Source organism: Accipiter gentilis, chromosome 32 (assembly GCF_929443795.1).
Source record: "Accipiter gentilis chromosome 32, bAccGen1.1, whole genome shotgun sequence".
In the NCBI taxonomy this organism is placed as follows: Eukaryota; Metazoa; Chordata; class Aves; order Accipitriformes; family Accipitridae; genus Astur; species Astur gentilis.
This window is the reverse complement of record NC_064911.1, coordinates 5,100,474-5,106,473: the sequence shown is the minus strand read 5'-3', so window position 1 is coordinate 5,106,473 and position 6,000 is coordinate 5,100,474.

Sequence of the window (6,000 nt, the reverse complement as noted above, 5' to 3'; positions counted from 1 at the left end):
CTTAGGCTGACTTTTCTGTACTTTCTGTTCCTAAGCCTCAGGATTTCATTTCCTTCTGCTTGGTTGTGATCAGAGAAGAAAGGTATCCTATGTGTAGTAACCTCATGTACTAACCAAGGAATGATCTTGCCCTTCAGTTACAAAGCTACAAGCAAGCTGTTACATACCTGAGCAGCTATCTAATATACAGGGCCCTGTGGCATCACTTCTGTTGAAGAAAATATGGGTGATGTGGTTCACACGTGCCTTTGATGTCTGGTTTAGTTTACAAATACACAAAGCCTTTCCTCCTTGACCTGCAGGAGGATTGAGCAGTTTTCTTCCTCACCACTTCCAGATCACAGGAATGAGGAAGCCAGAACTGTGGCACGAGAGTGCCAGGATGGCCTGAGGGTCAGGCTGTGCCCAGCATTCACCCAAGGCAGAAGAGGGCAGGACAGATGCCAGAGAGCAGGCACTATGTGTTTCTGTTGTGCAGACCCTTTTTGGGATGACAGCAGCCAGGTTTTGTGCTGGCCGAGCTGTTGGGGTGCAGTGATGAAGAGACCTGCTTCACTGCCTTGTCCTTGTTAGGCTGATCTGGTTCTGCTGCTGCTTCTCAGGAAAGTATTTCAGGAGCAACTGCAAAAGCTCTGCCTGTGTCCTTGAAGTGGTATCTGAGATCTGGCTTTCCTTACACCAAGCTGGGAGAAAATTTACTCATGTCAACATAGTTAAACCCATGCAAAATTGGGGTAAGGAGATATGAGATACTAAGAACAGTTCAAATCCGTGCCAGTGCTTCGGCAAAGGCTGCAGGTTCATAACTGCATGTCTGGAGAAAGCGTCTCCCAGGGGCAGCCCTGGTCCTCTCGCTCCACCATGGGTCAGTGGACCAGAAACACAAAGGATCTCAGAGGTTTCTGAAGGGTGGCAATTTGCTTATACTGCTCACGTCTGTGTTTGCTCAAGGGGAAAACCAGCACAGCAGGAAGATACATGTGGCTGCTTCTGGAGAAAAGCTTATCTGTGCCTCACGCTGTAAAACATCTAGCTTCTTTGGAAGAAGAAAAGAGGGGCAAAAAACCCCAGGACTAGCGATGCCTCTGAAAGACTTCCTTGATCATGCAGGCAAGGTTGGACCTTATGTGATGTGCAGGCACAGGAAGCTGTGGGTTCCATGGGCGAGAGAGTGAGCATATAGGTTTCATTATTCTAGCTAAATTAACGGAAAGCTATTTTTCACTTTTGTTTCTCAGGATACAAGGTTTCCCTTCCCCCATGAGCTGGCTCTTTTCCTGAATGGGTGCATTTTTGAGAATGTCCTTCTTAGCGCATGGAGGGCCCTCCGCTCTCAAGCTTACCTAGCAATTTAGTGCAAATTCCTGGGAGATTAGAAGGGACATTTGCACAGCTTGGTCTTTCTGCACCATTAGGGGATCTTTGATCTTTCTTTCTTCTGGCAGTGCTGCCAGCAAATCGGTTTCTGAGCTTAAAGCATCTCTGCTTCTCAGTGTATTGGGAGACCTGCTGGTAAAAACATGGGTATAAAATGCTCTTTGAGGTGGTTGGATTCAGTGGAAGAAAAGCCAAAGGTTCAATATTATTTTTGCTTAAGCAACATACTGCCAAAGGAGAACAATGCAAACCTGTTAAGTTTTCAGTACTTTAAACATTGGGAGGATGAATAAACCTCCAACAACGTGGTAATGCTGTGGTGGCTTCCAAAAGCCCTTCCTGCCTGACGCTGCGGCTCTTTGTGGGTCACTGCTGGTACAAACCCTCTGCTGACCACGCAGGTTTTGTGGGGTTGGGGTTGGATATTTTTGAAGACCCTATCATTTAATGGCTGTGGGCTCTTCAATACTGGGGATCTTGTTTGATTAGATGTGCTTCGTGAATATAACCTTTCAGTTTTGCCACCTGATTGAGTAGGGATTGTGGTTTGTAAGGCTCACATTCCCCCCCCCCCCCCCCCCCGAGGGGAGGGGAGCTGGATACCACAGAGGGATGGGGTAGTGAAGGGGAGCATCGTCTGGGAACACCTTGCTCAACCAGGGGTGCTGCCGTGCCATAGGGAGAGGGGGCACAATCAATCCACCGACTGCTCTCCTGCAGCATGGGTGTGCTGTGTCCTTTTGAGTGCAAAGCTCGGGTTGTGATGGGCATTGCACGATACCTGACAACCTCTGATTTACTGCTGCAGCAGCAGCAGAGGTTGCACACTGAGTGGTAGATATAACCTTATGTGCAAGCAGGGAGCGGGGTTTTTTTTGTACTATCTTGTCCTTACGTGGTTGGGTGGAACAAGTGACAATGAATCCTGCTCAGTCATATGCTCTCGTTTCATACTTGGTACATCCTGAAACCTGCATCCCTCTGTGTGCTCTCTTTAGAAAAATGCCATTTTGATTTCTTAATGGAATCTGACATGGATTTCAACTTCTGTGTACTGCAAAGGAGAAGAAAGCTTACAGTGTTTTCCACTCACTAATTGGTGTTAGCATGACCCCAGCATCAAAGTATGGAGGGGTCTGTGGTTCTTTTCTCATAATGTTTTATTTTTATGAGTACATGGCTTTTGTAATTCCACCTGGTTTAAGTGAGATCTTCAGACAGCATCTTTAAATCCTCCCTGAAAATATGTCTGAAGTGCTACTTTAGGTGTACTTTGCTCAAGATGATCCTTTCTTTTAAAAGATGCATGTAACCCCACCTTTTTGTAAAACTTGACAGCAGATGAGTACCTAATCCCCCTCAGACAACCTGGGGAAAAGGTGTGCAGAGAGTCTTGAGTGGATGGCTCCTTCTGGCTGTACACGAGCAGTGCAGACCTCCACGATGCTCGTCCTGCATAGCAGTAGAGGAGAATGGGGCCTTCTAGTGCACTCAACCAAAACAGTGATGCAAGGGAGCGCTCCTCGGCTCCTGTGGAGCCCTGGAGGTGCCCAACCTTCCTCAGCAGCTTCCTGAGGAGAAGGCTCCTGAGGATTCCTGAGGCTGCAGAATGCATCAGAGTGGGCCAGGAGACATGCTCCTGGGGAGAATATATCTGAGCTTAGCATTCAGAGTCTCACCTTCCCTCTGCCTAAATCCTGGAGGTATGTGTCCAGCCCAACAGGCATTTGCAGGATACATCTAACACAGGCTGGGTAAGATTGAACTTCTCCTAAAATGTATTTTTAGCTGCTTGCATTTAACTTGCTGGTGGTGGCATTGAGAGGTTACAGCAATTATATAGGAAATGAAAGATAAGGATTTGGTTGCATCCTCAAAAAGCTGCCGAGCATGTAGCACCTGCTTTCCAGGGCAGCACCTTGCTGGCTTGTCTGGGTGTGCCTCAGCAGCTCCATGGCAGCTCTGACTTACTTCACTCTGCTGAGTGCACAAATTGAGGCAAATGCTGCAATTCAAGCCTCTCCCCTCCCAGGACAGAGTCCCTATGCACAGCCTGCAGCCTAGGTGACCCTCTTCACTCCCCTCTGAAGCCAAGGGGATGACGTGACCCAGCCTTGGGAGAAGAGAGCACCACGTGCGTGGTGAACGCAGCAGCCTGCTCTGTGGGGCTGTGCCTGAGGAGGTGGGTAATGAAGGCTTGAACTCCTTTGGGCCAAGGGGACACAAAGGGGGCCCTGAGACCTCCTGCACCTCTAAGGCTTTGAGCGATGGGAGTCAGGGCAGTGGTGTGGGCCAGCTCTCCCGGGTGTCCTCAAGTGTAATGGGCTGGTGGCCACGTGGAGGACATGGGTTGGTTGCTTAGAGGTATGTGTGGCTCCAAGGGGCCCTGCTGGCTAGGTGACCCTCGCTGGGAACGCGGTTGGGGGCAGCTGGGGGCTGGCAGCAGCAAGGTACCGAGCTGCTGTCGGCCGTTCTGGGTGCGCACGTGTGCCCCTGCCAGGGCATGAGCAAACCCAGCATCAACGAGCGGGTTAGGCTGGGCACCTCAGCAGTTAGGCAGCAGCTAATCTTTTTGGGTTTGGTTTGGTTTTTAAGTTGCAATTATGGATGTGTTTGGGCAACATGCCAAGATCACCTAGGACACCTCTGAAGGGTTAAGGGCGTCTCAGCCCCAACCCAGTATTTTAAGGAGAGAATATTCTGAAGGAGGCAGAACGAAACGATCTCTGCAGAGGAATTACTTTTTTTTTTTTTTTTTTTTTTTTTTGTCTTCCAAATGGGTGCAGAGTGAAACAAAGAAATCCCTGCCTGCATGCATGTGGTGGATGTTTCAGGGGTATCGCCTTGGTGGCAGGGCAGGGCCCCCACCATCGGTGCTTGCAGGGTCAGAGACACGTTGCCAATAACAGGCTGAGACGCTAAGCGAAAATGGGCATTCTGCAGAGCCGAGCCCCGACACCACCTCCAATGGATACGTGCAGAGGGGAGATGAGCAGGAATGAAATGCTATCTCCCCTCGGCCGTTTCTGGCTTGTTGCCCTAACGCTCCCAATGGGTGAAGAGCTGAGGGTACCAGCAAAGGCACAGCACGGGGCAGGCTGGCCTGACCTCCAAATTGGCTACGGAGCTGCTCTTTGCGAGGCACCACTGGGAAACAACTGCCTCCCCCTCCACGCCATGTCTTTGCTCACCTTGGCACATGCGGACACGCTTCTCCTGAGGAACAAATGCACCTCTGTCAGAAATGAATGGTCACGCCTCTGCAGACCTTGTAGGCAGCATCCATGCCCTGAATGGAGGGGGGCAACCGGTCCCTGGGTAGCAACTGCCTGCAGGTGTAAGGTGCCCCGTGACCGGCACGTGGAGGACTTGCAATGGCACAGCATGCGTGCCAGGGCAGGGATGTTGTTAGCCATGCAGATACCTCTGTAAATGCACCCAGGGCAGTGCACATTCCTGAGCCAGCTTTGGATGAGAGGGGAGACGCTCCAGAGCAGACTCGGCCCCTGATTTTTTCCTGCATGGAACAAAGCTGCAGAAAGTGGAAAAACCAGTCCAAGTACCCCTCAGAGCAAAAAAGCTGCCTATATCACTGCTCCTTCTCAAGTAAACACATGATAGTTATTCCTCCCCTCTGCTAATGTGGCTTTTTAATCTGTGGAGACAGGAGCAGCAAGGCACACAGGCAGGCTCTGTCCTCCTGGGAGCAGGAAGGAAGAAATGTGATGGCTCTGTCATGACCTGGGCTCCTATACCACTGCTTGGGGGAAAACTTGGCCTTCTCTCCTTGGGCTAGCTTCAGGGTGAGGGGAGAATTGGGGCATTGTTACCCATGTAAACAGCATTTTAAAAAAATCTTTTCACAGGACTGAATATTTGTAGGAGAGTGTGGTGGGTGAAGAAAAAAATCCTGTTTTTTCTTACCAGACCATACCCATTTGAGGAAAAAAATTAACCACCGTTTGTTAAAAAAGGGAATTGAATATTTTGTGAGCAATGTGCCCCACTGCTGGGTGCCAAGGCCCAGTGCTGCTGGTGGCTATTGAACTGTGGCCACCTACACAGCACCGAGCTGAGACCATTTAATGTGATTACTGTGCTCCTGTCCTGAGAAGCACTCATTCCCCAGCAAGACCGGGGCAATTGTGAAACAACATTGCTAGCCAGTAGGAACGTATCCAGGAATTTTATGGCCGTCTCCATGTACCGTGACTGTGATTTTTTTTTTTTTTTTTTTTAATGAGGTTCTGCTTATTGTTAGGTAACTGTGCTGCTTTCTGTGCATGTTTGCAGCAGTGGCCGCGGGACCAAGCAGTGGGGACAGTAGAGCTGTGCTGCATGGTGGTGAGAAAAGGAGTTGGTCCTTTCCCTGCAGGCACTGCACCACAGATCACCTGAAACACTGCTGCTGGAAAGGGTCAGGAGCCATAGCACAGGTACTGCCGGAGCTGATAACCATGGCTTGCTCTCAAGAGACATAGTCCAGAGTGGATGCGAATTTGTGGCTAATGGTATAGCCTTCCCACGATGCCTGGTGAATGGTCAGAAGAATAAACTGCAGCATCGGTCACCGCTATACCGAATTTCCCCTGTCTGGTCATTAAAGTGATGAGTGCTTGCTGA